At 37.5% G+C, this 18,234-nt stretch overlaps 1 protein-coding gene across 1 annotated transcript in view; it reads right to left on the bottom strand.

The window, feature by feature from the left end:
• The window catches only part of NECAB1 (N-terminal EF-hand calcium binding protein 1), a 178,845-nt gene that overhangs the window by 127,137 nt on the left and 33,474 nt on the right, over nt 1-18,234 (bottom strand). The gene's annotated exons all lie outside the window — the stretch shown is intronic.

Below are 18,234 nucleotides of genomic sequence, written 5' to 3'. Positions count from 1 at the left end.
ATGTTAAATTAAAAGCTAACTATTATTTTGTTATAATAACAAGCATAGGAAAGAAATCGTTAAACATCAGGTCAAAATGTGGTCAGCCATATTGATAACATGCATACCTGAAGGATACCTACTGACATGCAAGTTGGCAAAATTGGTGGAGTCATTCCAGTTCTGAAAGGTTATCTTACGTAAGTCACATTCAAATGAAGCCCCCATCTTAGCTATGTTCAGTGTCACATTAAAGCTGGCATGAAGGTAATTAGGTGTCATTTTGTGGTAATTAAGAATATGCCACTTTTTGTTCACTTAACCCAGCTTGATCTCTGCTTCACAGAATTTAGGATGTACCAGCCGGCACTTCAATCTAGAAAACCCTGCGGTCTCCCAGCAACTCAAAGGAAGATGTAAGTATTACTTTGCTGGCTTTCAAAAATCACTCTACGAAAATCTACTTTACAAATCAAGAACATAGATGACACTCAAAGAAGAAAAAACACCATGCTGTTTGGAACAAAAAACTCTCATTTTGGAAAATTTTGTCTATAACTTATACCAGACTAGTGTCCTTTGATTTTGCATAAAGACAAAAAAAAATCAAGTTAAGTGAAAGCAGTTATACTTAAAATGTTGTCTTAGTAACAAATATCACTTGAAAATCACAGTTTTCATTTAAATATAGAGCACCATGCCTTGAGGCCTAAAAACAAACTTTTTCTATTAATGGAATTTATTGTCCATTTGTACAAAACACTGTAAACAATGGGAGATGAAATACCGCCTGCTTTCAAGAAGCTTTCATTTTTTGCAAGACCATATGAACATGTGCAAAAATGAAAATGTACTCATTAATAGCATATTGAAAAGTTCTAATAAAGAAGTCAAAATAAATACGTAAGTACTATAATCATGCATGGTAGGTATTTTAAAAATATGAACCAAAGTCTCTCCATCTGCTTTTACCCTCACAACCTCTGCCATTATTTCTTTCTACTGACTAGACTACTGCTATCTGGGAGAGGCAATGACAAGACAGACCACAGACAAGAGCTTGTGATAGTAAATTTTGTGTGTCAGTTTGGCTGGGCCACAGTGCCCAGATACGTGGTCAAATGGTATTCTGGATATGTCTGTGAGGGCCTTTTCGATGAAGTTAACATTTAAATCAGCAATCTGGGAGTACAAGAGATTGCCCTCCATAATGTGCGTGGGCCTCATCCAGTCAGTCAAAGGCCAGAATGGAGAAAAGACTATCCCCAAGCAAGAAGGAATTCTCCAGCAAATGGCCTTTGGGCTTGAACTGCAGTATTGGCTTTTTTGGCTCTCTAGGTTGCCAGCTTCACCTGCAGATTTTGGACTCCTCAGGTTCCATAAGCATGAGCCGATTCTTTAAAATAAATCTCTTTCTATAGAAATACACATCCCATTGGTTCTGTTACCCTAAAGAACACTGACTAATACAAGAGGTCGGATTCTTGACTTTGAATTTCAAAAGTTAGATCTGGTTAAGAAAAAAGACTTGAAAGAATACAACTTAGTAACAGCTAAGCCTCCCCATACCCTAGCTAGATATAGAGTCCCTAGAGTAGGAGAGGAAAAGAGAGAAAGAGACAGTGAAGAGAGCCTAGATTCAGATGTCATCTTCCCTGAGAAGCCCAAGTCTTCCCTGCCTTTCCCTCAAGGCTAAGTCTGCAAGGTGAAGATGGTAGCAGAGGTGGATTTTGGTGGCAGAACCCTAGAGAAGGTTGAGACCTGATAATGGGCCAGTCCTGTGACCCACCTCATTAGAAAGACATGTTCTCCATCATCAGCATGATGGGAGTGGCAGGTAATCTGCTTGGTGTGCCTGGCAGAAGAGCCTGTGACAGCTTCACGGAATTACATGTGGAGAGACTGGTCTGGGAACACTACAGGCACCCTCAGGATCTGACAGCTGCAGAGACATGGCACAGGGAGCTGGCAGACATGAAAACTGCTGGGAGCTGAGGACAAGGTGGGGGGCACAAGCAACTGCCTGAACTAATGGCAACAGATCAGGTGGGAAGGAAGGAAGGAACCACTGCAGATGTAGGATGGAGAGTAGAGCATTTTTCTCATGATTTTGAACTACAGGAGGCCCCATACTAATACACAAGCCCCAGAAATGGAGGACAGTGATCCTGAATTGACTGAAATTAAATTTCCACCACCCAGCAGAATGGAGACTCAAAACAGAAAAAAAAGTGACATTTCCCATTTCCCACCAACCTGAGTTTCATAGTCTGCTATACCTGTATATATGGAGGTAGTGCAGAAAGGAAAGAGGGAAGCATATGTGTCCAGGAGACCTGGGTTCTAGCCTGGGCCAGTCAGTCATCACTTTGGGAAATAACTTATCTTCCTTGGACTCAGTTTCCTCAAATGTGAAGTGAAACGTTAGACTACAAGTTTCTGGCAGAGCACAGTTTTTCTTTCCCTTGACATACATTGTCAGTACCTAAATTATAAAAAGAAACATCCTGCTCAGAAGAAAGGGCTCATGCCCCAAAATCATTCTAGATTTTTCATATGCCTACTTTATAGCCTTTAGCCAGTGTTTGATAAATATCTGTTTGAGTGAAATGAAACAAATCCCCCAGTTCAGTGTTGAAATTGTCCTTGGGGTTTTGTCACCTACTTATATCTCACTGTTCTGATTGAGAGCATATAGTAGTTCTAACAATAGGCAACAGGGCCAGTGAAAAGTCATTTCTCTGATGTGTGCTAAAAAAATTAAAGATTTTCCACTCATGACCCTGTAAATCATAGCTGCTTTAGAAATTAAAGAAAAAGAACTGAAGGCAAAAACATAAGATTCTTCTCTCCTTCCTTTGCTAGGGGAAGTATTTCTCTATTACCCTCTTGGATATGAAGAGGAAAAGGAGATCAGTAATTACCCACCCATTCAACCAAGGAAAGATTCTTGCAAGGGGCACAAAACAGTGGAGTAAACTTCTTACGTCCTCATCTGCTGTGTTCTGAGGCAACTTTTCTAGCACTTACAATCACACACACTGCCCAGAAAGTCCTTAGCAACTTTACTAAAACTCTTAAAGCTCACACCTTAAAAACACTGTATCTCTGAGATCCGTTGAGAAAGACAACAAAGGAAAAAATCTCCAGGCCATCTAAATGGCAATATTGTCTTGGCACTCCGTGGCTTTATAGAAAATGTCCTACATTGCAAACGCCTCTGAGTGCAGTTAAAAGCTCTCTAATCCTGCACAGTGCAGGGCTAGCTAGCCCAGGACTCGTTTGAAGAGCAAAGAGCTCTAGCAGACAAGCTGTTCCAGCCCACATAAAACAAACTGCAACAGCAAGCAAGAAGCCCACCCACACAGCCAGGCCCTTGAGAGCCTGCTGACAATTTTCATCTGCAGACAGCTTCCACCATGTGAGATGCAGCTTAACCAATCCTCCCTCCTACCCAGCACTTGTCTTTAAGGGATGAGAAACAATGGAAAAATTTAAGAAGAAATAAAGTTCTATTTGTGAAGCATATAAATTTGTACTGGATACAACTGCAAGCCCAAGGACAAAAGTTGATCCTTGAGGTCAGAGATGGGTGGACTTTCTAGGAGTCTCCCTGTGGCCCAGCTTTGGAATTCCCCAGTCTAAGAATTTCTTGGGGTCTGGCCTATGAAGTGTCCCAAATACTTCTCAGGCCTGGGAAACTTCTGTATAAACTGTTCTCTGCTAAGTCCTGCCAGCACCCAGATTGCTTTCCTTTAGTTTTCAGAGCCACCCCATCATCCACCAGGAGGGTTCTTCTCTCTCCAGACTGAAATCCAGTATGCTCTTGCCTCGCTGGTCTAGCAAACAAATCACCAGACTATTTTCACTGTTGGGTAACTAAACACTAGGAAACAGATGGAGGTGGAGTCCCAAGCATACACGGCAGTTATCAATTTCCTTTCTTAGATGATACCCAGAGGTTTCAGGGCCTCAGTATTCTCCTCTTATTGCTGAAGTAAAGGTCTTTTTGACCCCCGTCTACCTCTATACTGTGTTAATATATTTTTTCAAAGAAAGTCCATTTTCTAAGTGGCTTTTTTCATCCTGAAGACAAGATTAGGAAACAAGTAGTTCCTCTTAACTAGAGTCCACATTTGTTAGGCTCTTCAGAAAGTAAAATATTACTCTCTAAGGGCTCTTAGATAGGTCGTTTCTATGAACATTTGCAATCACCTAATTCAACTACTTGGTCACTGAATTGATAGGTTCGTCACTACCATTTTGTTCATCCATGGTAACATCGCTTGAACTATTAGACTGCGATGGATTAAGGATACCAGTGCCCCTACCACACACATCAATATCCCTCAAAGAGTTAGGACAGTGTATAGAGAACTAAATGAATGGTATGGCTACACAGCCATCCTCATTTTCCCCCTATCCTGAACACCAGAGGCAGAAATAAGCCGTGCATTAGTGCTTCATGTGATTCTGCGCTTGCAAGTGCTATTAACCTTAGTTAAACAAACTTCATATATTTATGTAGCACCTTCTGTGGCTGGCAGACTAAACTGCTTCTTAACATGTGTTCCATGAGTTTTCACAATTTCCTGCCAGAAAATATTATTAGCTCCACTTAATATTCAAAGATAGTAAAGCACTGAAAGGTTTGCTTGGCCGGAGACTCGAGTAACAGAATGAACACTGCTGCTGTGCCAGACTCCAAGGCAGCACACAGACCGGTTCAAAGGAGGCTGTGCAGGGTGGCAGGTAAGAGCCAAGCCTGTCTGGCCTCCCCACTTCATGTATGACTTTGGGAAAACTTTCAGTCTCTCTGTGCCTCAGTTCCCTCATGTGAAAAAGGGGCTCAAATATGGGTTTGCTGAAAATCTTAAATAAGTTGATGCATGGAAAGTACTTAAAACAGGATCTGACACAACAAAGTTAATTACTCTGATAATGCAGAGCAGTAGTAATGGTTATCATCCAAAAATCTTCCCAGATCAGAAAGACTTAAGCCAACATAGAGAGACAAGAGTACAGATGTTCAAAATGATAGTTCAGATTAAACATTGTTTTTAGTACAGATGAAGCAGCCTCATACATGGTCTTTCTGTCTCCAGACTTGTTACCTCTCATCAGTTCTCTTCAATTGGGGAAGATCCATATTTCTGAAGCAAACTGGTCACTTCCATGTTCAAGACCCTTCAATGGCTGCACCCTGGTCTGGGTGGAATCTGAATGCCCCGTGGGTTATGTGCCTTTCACACCTGGCTCCACCTGCCTTTCTAGCCCCTCTCCCTATCACCCTCTTGAACTCAATGCTCTGGTCATGCAGCATGCCTTTCAGTTCCTCCAACATGCCACTCTCTCTCTCACCTAAAGACTTTGACGTATGCTATTCTCTTTGGCTGGAAACTTCTCTCATATCCATCTCTGATCTCCATGCACATCCACACAACTTCTTGATAATATCTAATGACTCAGCTTAATATTCACTTCTAAGGGGTCCTGAGTGACCCTTTAGACTAGCTTACCTCCCCTCCAACTCCAAAGCCACTGTATGTCCCTATCATTATTAATCAAGTTATTACATTTCTATACACTCCCTGCTAAACTGCAAATCCCTGTTCACCACTATATCCCCAGGATCTAGCACAGTATTTGGCACGCAGTAAACACCGAGCAACACTTTGGTGAAAAAATGGTAAGCTCAGTTTATTTGGGCAAGACAGAATCTTAGACATGGACTGACCTCAGTGTTTAACAGCCTCCTTCTCTACCTCATCTCCAGAATCCTCCTCCCCGAGACCACCAAGAACCTTCAAGGAGTTTTTGTTGTAACCTCTTATAATACTCTTTTATTGCTATATCTGGGTTGATATAAAATTATTGATAAAAGGCTGGTGACTGATTTAGAAGCTAAGATGGAAGATGAGTCATGTATAGTGGTTCTTCGCTGTTTGGGCACAGAACATTGAACATCTGAAATAGTTTACTAACCATCCCTCCTCCTTTCTCACCAAAATTAAAATACACAATATTTATAACATTTTATGTTAAATTTCCAGTGATTCATGTTAGCCCAGGTTAAAAAGCCTCATGCTGAAGACTTCAAATAGCAAATCAGGGACAGAAATTCCTGTGTAGTGTGTGACTGTGAAAGAAGGATTTCTGTCATGGGCTTTGAAATATAGATTATTTTCTTCACCCTAAAGAGTTCCAATTGATTACAATGAGGATAATAATTTTTCATACATTCAATAGTAAATAAAAAGCACATGTGTTTTTCATGGGAATTCCTGTCTCTGAATATACTCCATTTTAAAGACAAAATCCCTTTGAGTTTTCATGAACCAGCCAGGACACAGCCACAGTTAGCTCCAAGGACAATAAAGAGATTTTGAAATGTAAACTATAAAGGACAAAAATCCAAGATTGGAATTCAAAATACAAGCAGAAGTGCAAAGGGACAATTAGAATAAATAGCAAAACAAAAATTCAAAGACTGGAAATGACTTAATCATTCTAATTTAAGTGAAACAGGTATAGACATAATTTCTCAACATCAAGCTTAGAGACGGATCAGAGCAAGAGAGAGAGTGAGAGGAACCAGATGAAGACAGGAGGTCAGAGTCAATACACACGATTCTATTATTTCCACCTGTATCTTTGAAATAAAGGTCAGATGTCTCCCTATTTGACTCATGATGAGCCCTAGGATAGTCCTTGAACCATTATTTTTCAGTGGTATTTCATCGCCCTTGTCTGTATTATTTCCTTATCATTATCATATCTATTATTTGCTTATTATTTCGTATGGTTGACCTTTGACCAAAATGAGACAAGTGACCTCCATTAACACATAACCCAGGAGTCTCTAGGTTTTCTCAAAACTATTTTTAAAAAGTTAGTTTCCTACTAATAATTTTCAGACTATCTAATTTTTGTAAAAACAGTCATTCACTGTAAAATAAACATTTTAAATTGCATTTTGTCACCAAGAATTAATTGTAAGGATCCTGGGTTAAAGATAGTCACAGAAATGGAAATATTAATGGACAAGAGTGCCTTTCCATGTTTCCCAGTCATATGAATAGAAGCCCTTGACTTCACGTTTACAAAAATCAGCCTTCTATGAGCTATTTGGAAAACTATTTTTATCCATCAATATGTCAGCTTCCCATAAATATGAAGTAATATTTATTCATATATGCATAATACATGACACATGGTATTCATTGTCACTGATGAATAAATACTTGCTGAATAAATAAATGAATAAGGAGGGAATAAAAGGCTAATTTCTTGAAAGCTGCAAACTCAACTGGAGTAACAGTTGTCACGTTCAAAGCTGAATTTTCACTTGGAAGCTATTCACAGTTCAGAAGGAAGGGCAGGAAAGGAGGGAGGGAGGGGGGAGGAGCTCTGCGCAGTCTCAAGGCTGTATAAGAGATTACTTTCAACCTATGACAGTAAGGAAGATAAAGGGAAAATTATTCGTGTAGATGATTAAAACCTTAAGTCTCTCCACAGGTAGATTTCTAATTATTCCGAATCATTATTTTCAATCTACCATTCATTAAAAATAGATTCCTGAAAAAACTTAAAAATAAAATTAAAACATTAAATCCATTAATGAATGAGTCAAAAACAACAATGTCCAGCGGATACCCGTGCTCAGCTTCATTCCTACTATAGTCTGAGTTAACGACTAAAAGCTCTTGCTAGTTAGTCTATTTTTTTTCCTTGTCCTTTTAAGAACAGAAAAGACTATCATATTCTAGGTGGTAGGAGCTTCTTTTTAAGCACTGGAAACTTCCTTTGTACATATAAATGCAGATTCATTAAACACACTGGGACAAACAGAAATTCTTAATTTGAACATATTTTGAGTCTGTTAAATAAACTACATTTACATCTTAAAATTACATTTCAATGCTCTTAATTCGTGAGAGTAGATAATTATTTTAAAAGAGAAATAGCCTTTGAAACTGAGAGTCCAAAACCAGATTTATCACTTACTCTCTCCCTGACAAAGAGAGTCTCTTCTACTTTTTTATTTGACAGTATCTGTAAGAGGTAGCACTCTTTCTATGGTCAGTCAGATGTAAACTCTAAAAGCCACCATCAAAGTACCTTTGCATCCTTTCATACATCTGATCAATATATCCTAGTCCTATTGCAATCACTCAAATAACCAAGTACTTACTGAATGCATATCATGATTATTGAAACAGTGGAGAACAATGTTCTCACCTCAGAGGAGTTTATAGTTTAGATTTGGAGATGAGATTAACATGTTAATGAGACAATTAGGAAAAAAAACAGAAAATGTTACTTTATATAATTAAATGGTATCTTATGAAGGTATAAACTGTAATTATATGAATTTGGGGAAAGAAGGAAAGATTAGAGAATACATCTTAATAATAATTATGATTATTATTTTGTGGCAGGTGCTTACATATTATTACTAAACCTTGCAAATGGGTTTTTACATTGTTCCATTTTTCAACCAGTGAAATTAAGGTTCAGTAAAGAGCAGTGACCAACCACAGCCCTCATAGCTAGATAGGAGGTACTTAAGCCCAACCTTGGCCAGCTCCTCTGAGTTCTTTCCACATTGCAAACTGACTTGATGGAGTTGGGTGGGCCACAATGCCTGGAAAATTTTACTAGACAGAGTGGAGGGCCAGGGCTATTCAGGTGAAGTGCAAAGCATGAGATACGGGGAAGCGGGAATCTATTCCTTCTCACTCAGCTGGCAGTATGTGCTGGACACTGAGAGAAGTGCTGGAAATCCAAGGAAAGCAAAACAGTCATGCCCTTTGCCTTCATGTCGTTTAGACCAAGGAAGGTGAACATTAGTCAAATAAACACAGAACAAATATGAGATTGTAGCTGAGATAAGTGCTGCAGAGAAGAGATACATGCTACAAGGAGAACACAGAATGAGAAACATAACCTAATAAGGAAGGTCAGGGAAGCTTTCATGATTTGTATAAATGCATATATCACTATATAAGCATAGGAATAAAACGACACTCAGCTTAGGTGGTGAGGATTTGTTTTGGGGTGACATAGGAGTGGACAGTGGGATAGGAGGAGAAATCCAAAATATAACAGTTCTCTGTGATTAAAACTGAATGGACATATTAGAAGTATGGTGACCAAGTTATTAGTTGTTACCAGTAGTTACCTCAAGGAGGGAGAACTTTAGGTGTTTTATGTTCTTACTCATGATTTCTACATTATTTGAATTACTTTTATGATAAGCTAGTGTTATTTATATAATTTTCATAGTAGGGAAAAATATATTCCTAAAGAAATCACTCTTAAAAAAATTCATTTGAAAAGTAAGCCATGATTTTCCAGATTACTTATAATTTTTTTTTTTGAGAGGGCATCTCTCATATTTATTGATCAAATGGTTGTTAACAACAATAAAATTCAGTATAGGGGGGTCAATGCTCAATGTACAATCATTAATCCATCTCAAGCCTAATTCTCGTCAGTCTCCAATTTTCTGAAGCATAACGAACAAGTTCGTACATGGTGAACGAATTCTTACATAGTGAATAAATTCTTACATGGTGAAGGGATTACTTATAATTTACATTTATTTCAAGAATTCTGAAATCTTGAAGGTTCAAAGAGAAACAATCATAACTGCTCCACCAAACTGACCATTTTTGAGAATAACATAGTAAAAGAGAGAAAGCCTGTACTCAAGTAGGGGTGATGATGATAAAGAGAATTAGATGGATTCATAGGATAAATGAGCTGGGGGGAGAAAAGGACAGACTTGGTTGGTGCCTTGGACATGGGCTGGGGGTGAGGGAGAGGAAATTGTCCAAGAAGTGATCAAGTATTTTTAAAAGATTGGGGTTAACATTTTACTGATTTGATTTCATCCATTTGGTGGATATTGGCAAGGTAAGAAAGCACTCTGCACTTATGTGAATAACTAATTCAACTAGATTCCTCAGAAGACAATTTTTATTTTGAGCAGTAATTGATATTTGTTTCATCACTTGCAATTGTATCATGGCTGATGGGAAGAGAGAGTTCAATTAAGATTAAAAGAGAATTCAAATTCTTGGGAGGAAGAGATGATAACCAGAAAATAATCCTCTAGATAAGATTAAAAATATAAAAAAATTTGAAAAAGTTTGAAAGCAAAGGCCTTTAATACAAATGATGAAAGGAAACAGTAAGACTCAGTGAGTGCTCTGAAGAACAATGGAGAAAATGAGGCAAATGCAAAGTGATGCAATGGAGGGTGGAAAGGGGACTAAGGCTAAAAATAGGAGATGAATTTCAGATATAAAGGTAGGATGGGGCGTGGGGGGAGGGAAAATGTACAAAGAATGGAATTAATGTCCACAGAGGAAAAGAATAATATTTTTACACTGTAGCTACTCCCACACTGTAGAAATTCTACATAATGGATATTAACAGAGAAGAGATAAAGGCAGCAATTAAAGCAATTACCTCTATACTGTACATCCAAATATATTCTCCTGCTGGAGAGAATTAACCACATCAAGAATGAAATACTTGAACATGATTTTAAAAACTAGCTTTGGGATATTTTGATTTCTGATATACAAAATTAATAACTAAAAATCTGAAAATATACTGAGGTGGCATGACAATGGAAAGGGTTTGAGTTTTGTTTTCAGGTAGAGCTGAGATAATCCCAAACCCTTATACATATTACCTGTGTAACCTCAGGCAAGTTACTTAAATATCTGTATCAGATTCCTTAATTGTAGATTGCAAATAATGATAATGAAAGCTTTTTATTTGTTTTTTGTGAAATTTAGATAGGATGATGCAAGTAAGTGCCTGGCAAATTAAATAACTCAATAAATATATTCTCCTATTCAATTCAAAATGAAATTTCCTTTAGATATTAAACATTTTTTAAGAAAAGACATATGAACCTCCTTGACACAAAGCTTGGATTGTCTTCGTCTTTGTCACAGAAAAATTGAAACTAATATTTTTTCTGAAATAATAATTAAAGAGAAACCATTTTCTTGTCACTTGAGAAAAATCTCCTTAAAATTCTCTTCTTTGTAAATCCCTCAAACTATGCTAATCTCTCTAATTATAAAGTAGACTTTGCTGATTCCTCACTCTTTCTCCAGGAAGGAATCCTCAGCCCCAATAACACTGCAAATTGTGGGTGGCCTGACGTAGGAGGAAATGGTGGTGTTACCAACAAAATGACTTCACTGGAAAGAAAAGAATTTTACAAGTAACCCTGAGGAAATAACGTGATTTTTTCTCTCCATGTCTTTATGAACTAGAGACAATCAAATAAAATAGATGTGTTTCTGAGATTATTGAAGTAAAAGGCACATTTTAAAAAGTGTGAAAAATAAATAAATTTGATGGCCACAGGTTAGTCTAGTGGCCCGATGGAATCAATAACTGGAGATGTGGTTATAGATTACAGTAAATCCTAATAGGATTTAAAGATTTCCCTTTTCAGTCTCTAAAAATGTGGCAAGAAATGCATCTGTTTCGGATATAATCACACAGTATCACTTAGCTACGTACATAGCTCTTTCTAATTTTAAAATTATTAAGAAATAAAGATAACGTGATATGTGAGAACTGCCCAGAGTATCTTATACTAGGTGGATGGTTATGGAGAAAGACTAAGGGAATAAAGACTAGGTGTCACTGAGTCTTTCTGAATTGTGGAAATGCCTGAAGCTACAGAGAGCTGGCAGCGCCGCAAGGAGCGAGCAAGTGGCATCACGGGATGATTCTACTAATAAGAATATTAGGAAGAGACATGATCGGGTGGTCAGGAAGGCAACAGGCCTGGGGACTAGGACCCTGTACAGCTCTGAGGAGCCAGCATGCCTGTTAGAGATTTCTCTCAGGCTTCAGTGTTGTCCATTAAGTTAAAAAGAGCTTTAGATTTTCCTGATTGACCCTATATAAACTTAATAGATTCAAAGTTCAAACTCCAGCAAGCCCCTTATCCTTTTAGAAAGCAGATTATGTTCCTCTAAAATATGAGATGGTAAAGGGCAGTCTTTGAGGCTGAGCAGGCAGTAATGTGATCTGCAGGTTCTGCCTGCCCAGCATCCCTTCCCCTTTACTATGCAGCAATCGGGTTCCCTTTCATGGTGTTTTCCCAAAAGCAGTGACTTTTCAGGGATGTGCATGCGATCCAAGCCAGACTAACATAATTCAAGAGCGAAATTTTGCTGAGATTGCTGGAAAATAAAGGAAGTCTCTGGGAGTTTGCCAAGCCAGAGGCAATATGAATCTTGAGCTTCTTGTAACCATATTGACCTCTCAGCAGAAGGTTCTGCCCAGAACAGCCAACACAGAGAGAGAAGAGTTGAGAGATTGTGGCAGACAGATTCCTAGCACCACCATCTGAGTACCGTGCTCCAGCATACATGAAGCCTTTCTCTGGACTTTACAGATACATAAGCCAGATAACTATTTCTTTTAAGTCACCTTATTTATGCTTCTGTAAACATAAACTTCTGCCTATCACATTATCTTCTGCCCTGCTCTGACTTCTGCCAAGTAGGGACTAGAAGAAGTTGAGGAAAATCTTCCAAAAGAATGCTATTCTCTCCCTCCTTAGCATCGTGACCCCTCTGACTCCATGCCTCGTTTATCATATAAGCATTCTGAAATAAAATTATTGGCCATGTTTGCCAGCTCATTCATGCTTTTCTCTGGAAAAGTGTATATATCTGCTGGCCTTTGTGTGCTTATGCCAGAAAGGCTACTTAATGCCTGCACAGAGATCATCAGCCTACTGCCTAGTTCTTAGAGCTAAGTCTTGACCATGAAACTGAAAGAAATGCTTCATCTGAATACTTGTTCTCTGCCGGTTTGCTCAGGGCCATTTTGGATCTTGTCTGAATACTTGGAGCACTCTTCTGCAGGGCTCCTTTGCCCGACCTATACTGCCAAAACTCAATCCTGGCATTCCCAGCCTGTACACTCCATTTTAGCCTGTTACACTCTGGACTTTGTTTTTCATGTTGCTCTCTTGATGAACAGCTGCACCACTGTTTCCTCTTTTCTGATTTCTTGACTGTGCATCTCTCAATCATGTCAAACTTGGCCAGCCTAGCACCTGGAATTGTGGCTTGGTGTTGGTGCTGCTTTCTAAGTCTTCAGTTCTAGTTGAAGACAGCATAGAGATATCTCTTGCCCACTATTGGAATTGCAATGAACTTTCCAGTCACAATGCAGTTCAGGCTGTGCTGCACACTCTTCAGACCAACCTACTGCTTATTCCCTGGTTGTTTTTACTGCCTTTATTTTCTGCTGTTCACACAATGTGTCTCCTTAGGCAGTGTGATGACTAACTCCAGGGACAAAGTGACTTCATCAGCCAAGTCATCAAGCTTTAGATTTTAGCTGTCATGCACAAAAATAACCTGAAGAACTTAACTGCTTCAGAAGAAATAAAATTTTGCCATCTGGAACAAACTTTTTGATATCATTATTCTCCAAAGACTATGGGACTTTATCTCATCATTTGTGCAGAAAAACTGTTTTCAAGTATTATAAAGACTTGTCATACAATACTTGATTTCTTCATGGCCTTAAGGAACAGAACTAAGAAAAATAAGTGGAAGTTTAGAGAGAAAAAAATCTCAGTTTAGTTTAAGAAAGAGCTTTTTAAGCTTTCAGAGCTAGCTCAAGATGGACTATGCTCATTTAGTAGGTGGTGATATTTCTGTCACTTTGGCATGCCTCAGTGATTTAACAAGTCCTGGGTGAAATCCCAGTGCTCAGCAGTGAAAAATTTATTTTAGCCTGGAATAAAGAATACTTGATCTGAAGACATCAGTCATCCATCTCTCGTCCCAGCCCATCTCCTATTCCCCATCTAAGAAGGGTAGGAATCTTTCTATGTGTTCATTCCCTCACCTAAGAGCAAAACTCCCATCTGGTCTACCATTTGTTTTGTCTTGACAATCTGGGACTCCAAAATGCAGTATACGGGAAAATCAGTTTTGGTCTCCAGGGGATCCTTCCCTCTGCCTGTGCTATATGGTTAACACCACAAAGAATTATGTTAATTTATTCAAGTTTTTCTCTGACTCAAAAATGTAGACAAGCTGCTTTTCTGATGAGTAAGAGAACTTTTGATGCACCATGCAAGTTGCCTGTTGACTTAATGGTCTTCCTTCCATTCCTGCTAACTGATGTCATAATTTCATTTTTTAAGCTCTCAAAGCTATAGACTTAATTTTTGCTAATATTGTTCTTTTTTCCTGAACTTAAATTTTAAGGGCTTTATGTATTCTTTTATAAACAGTAACTTTTACAAAATTTGAGAAAAAGGTGTGTTTTAAAAACCTTTAATGGAGTTAGAAGAGATGGTTAAGGCTAATTAAAATGACTGAGAAATTAACCTTTTTTTTTTAAAGGAAAAAAAATATTGGGTATATTTGATCCAGAAACAGGTCAGTTATAATGTGCCTTGATAAAAATCTGTGAAATCATTAGTCTTAGAAAGATTGACATGACAGTCTTCAGAATGTTCTGGACTACCAGATTGTGTGCACTTCCCTTGAAGTTTGAGAAAGTTAAATTTTTCACTATTTTACCATTGACAAAAACATATATTTTGACCTTCTTTTCCTTTGCTGTGCCACATACCCCAAGTGTCATCCACAGAAACATGCATCTCCTCTGTTCTACACTCAACCAATTACACTATTTGAGAAAAAAACTCATGAAAATTTTCCAAATGTCCATAGTGGAAGAGACATATCAATTTAAATTTTTTTTTTTTTTAATGATGGGAAGTTAGACTTCTGATGCCTTCAAAATTTTCCAACTTTGGTTAAGGATCTTTTCATTTCTAAAATCTCTGTTCTGAGTGAAATCCTCAGGCCATATAAATTAGGAATGTAATTTCTGGCAAAAAATTCTCTTAAAATTCTAATCAAACAGTAAGGGAGATTCATGGAATTCTCATTACAATGAGATTAAATCAGGTTTTGAGCTTAAGTTTAGACCTGTGCAAGCTAGAAGGGTAGTCACAGCTCCCCAGGCACATTTTTTTTTAACACAGAGGGACATGTGGTTGATGGTTTAGTTTTGAAATACACTAAAGATATTCTCTATGATTCTGACCTGAAATGCTTCCAACCTTGGTAATATTCATGTATGGAAATCTTCACACAGTCTCAAATGTGTAAATTCTTATGAGGCTATGAGTTCTTATGTGTTTGGTTTGGTTTTGGTGTTTGGGGTTTGTTTTTCTGTTTGTTACAGTTCACATGTATCCATGAGAGAAAATTTGACTGAAGAAATCCAAATGGCTCCAGGATATACTAAAAACTGCAGAGAAATCTTAACATAATTTCTCAAATGACCAATTTGAATTTTTTAATGAAAGAAAAAGGAAATGAATGAATGAAATGAAAGAAAAACAAACCTGGAGAGTTGGATTTGGTAATTAAAGAACTGTTACCTAAATGTGTGTGGTGAGAGCATCATGTATTTTTTATTTGTCTAAACTGTGTGTTTTAAAATCATTGCACAGCTCTATGTTTATAGTTTGTACATTTAAAAGCTATCAATAAAAACATGATCTCTGAAAATCTGTGGATTTACCTGATGGTTTTCTATGTAATTTTATAAGGAAGGAATAATTTACTTAATTTTGATGATTTAAAATACCTTAATTATGTTGTACTGTAAGCACAGCTATAATTCTGTTTGTATACAGTATCTGCTTTTCTTGATCAAGTGTAATATTTTAAGAATATTCTTCATGAGACAAAGGAGGAAAATCTAACTAGCAAGATAATGTTCTCAGTATTTTCATTCTTTCCAAATGCTTTCAAAGTGGATATGTCACTTTTCAAACATGGCAAATAAAATATTTATAGCAGAGAATTGGGTTTCCATAGATAACAGGAATGAACTGAGGAAATAATTGTCTTAGATTATCCCTTTACAAGGAACAGAATTGTACTCAAATAAACTCAAGAAAATGTAGTGTTTTAAGTGGATAAGGATTTCATGACCTCTAAGATAAAACTAAACCACCAGACATCAAGAGGAGCAGGGACCGGGGGTCCTGGGGGCCGCAGCAGCCTACATTCATGTTCTGACTCTCATGATCCACCATAAACATGGGACAATGAGTCTGACTGACTTGGTCTAGTCTATGTATTGGCTCCTTCTTGCCAGGCAGTATCCTTGATCAAATCAGAGTGGTTGGGGAATGTAGAACGTATGAGAGCATATTTTCTTAGAAGGTATGTAGAAGGGGAAAAACAGACCATATACAGGACAATCACTGAAATAATTAAAACTTGGTTCATGCAATATAGCTCTTAAACTTCTGTGTCAGTGTTTGAATTAGTCTCCTTAAAAGATCAAAGCGTGATGCCGACATCCTTGTCTTTGAAAGGAATTTCATGGATATAATTCAGAAGTCTCTATCTAATATACTTTAGCTCCAAATATAAATAAAATTGCAAAATCAGGCCAACAAAGTCTACTGAAAACCTTAGTTTTCATTAATATGAGTAATTGTGTATTGAAAAATCTCTGGGACACCTAGTTTTACAACTATGACTCCCAGTAATTGTTTTAAGTCTGGATATTATGAAAAGTTTAATAATAACTGTAATGAGGAAGAAATAATCAGCACATATGATGGGGTATTAGCATCTCAACTTCCAACATCTGAGCCACAAAGGGAGCCTCTGCTCTTTTTTTTTTTACTCAGACATCATTTCTCAGAATGGTACAACATGGTTTCCTTTCTTTCCAGCACAAACATTAGTCCCTGGCAGTAATTTAGGAATTCAGATCATCTGAAGCCTTCCTCCGCCTTCACCCCGTTAAGGCTGTCCTTCAGCAGAGCCGGAATGACCGACAAAGATGTTGCTCCCTGTCTTAAGTGCTTTAATAGTGTTCCCTGGCTTACAGGTTAAAGTTCAAGCCCTTCTGCAATCTCAGAGTGCAAATTCCTTCTTGCCAAGTGCATTCTTTCCTCTCCTGGGTCTTCTCCTCCTACTCTCAACCTTATAATTGACACTTGGTTAATAAGAAAATACTTGTCACTCTCATTTACCTTACAATTCCAGGTCTTTTCAATGCTTTTCCCTCTGGTTGGAATGTTCCCCAATGCCTTTCTTTACCTAACCAATTTCTACTCTCCTGTAGAGACTGAGATCCTGGCTACCTAATTCTAGGAATATTCCTTGAAACTATCAAACTAGAGTGAAATACTCCACTGTTTTCCAAAAGTATCCTTTGCATGCCTCAATCACAATATTTATGATATTATATTGAAATAATCAGTTGGGTCTATTACTCCATAAACTCCATAAACTCCATAAAATTAGTTCAATGTTGTACTACCAGTACATACTGGGGACTTGATATATTTAGATTTGTTGAACAGAATGGAACTTGTGACACAGTTAATATGCTCATACTGCTTCTGGCAACAGAAAACTAAAGCCATTCCATAGGGAATGTGAAACCCCAATAGAAGTCAAGAAACTAACAAACTCACTGTTTTTAAAATATTCAGCTTTCTGAGTAAAGTGAGTTTAATCTTTATATTTTTCTTAATAGTTTGCTGCAGAAAAGTGTCTGTGCTTAGGTATAGCCCAAAAGTATTTCCTTGGCTTCTGGCTTACAGCCTGGAAGATTTTCAACACTTTGCTTAACACACAAGTGATTGTTCAAGCAGTAGACACCCTGATGAGTCTTGCGGTCTGGCTGAAATCATACATTTTGACATTAGAATTCCATAATCATGACTATCACAAATGATGTGATTTGGTTCAACTACCCAAATCAAGAAGAATATTTCTGTTGTTCTATATCCTAAATTCTTCATTACTTTATATTTTTAAGTATACTGAGAATACAAATAAGAGCTTCATAAGTGCTCTAAAGGAGAGCTCTATGTACATAAAATAAATAAAATAGATAGATCACTATCTATTGATTGTTCAGAGAAAATTCTGTGTCCTGTATTACCTGCATCTCTCAGGTAACCAGGATTTGGAGTTCAGCATATCTGAACTGTCCAGATAATTGCTGCTGTTCCCCATTTCACTAAACTAATATAAGAATGGCCTAAGCACAATTTTTAAATGAAGCAAAATGAAATGAAACTGAAGAAACAAGGTAAAATTCTACTTTCTTATTAATGATAGAATTGAATTATTTATAAATGAATGCTTTTGTTTTATATTCTGCACATTCTAAAACTATGTCAGGAGGACT

This window comes from Manis javanica, chromosome 2 (assembly GCF_040802235.1).
Source record: "Manis javanica isolate MJ-LG chromosome 2, MJ_LKY, whole genome shotgun sequence".
Lineage (NCBI taxonomy): Eukaryota > Metazoa > Chordata > Mammalia > Pholidota > Manidae > Manis > Manis javanica.
The sequence above is the reverse complement of the archived record's forward strand: the minus strand, read 5'-3'. Positions and strand labels throughout refer to the sequence as shown.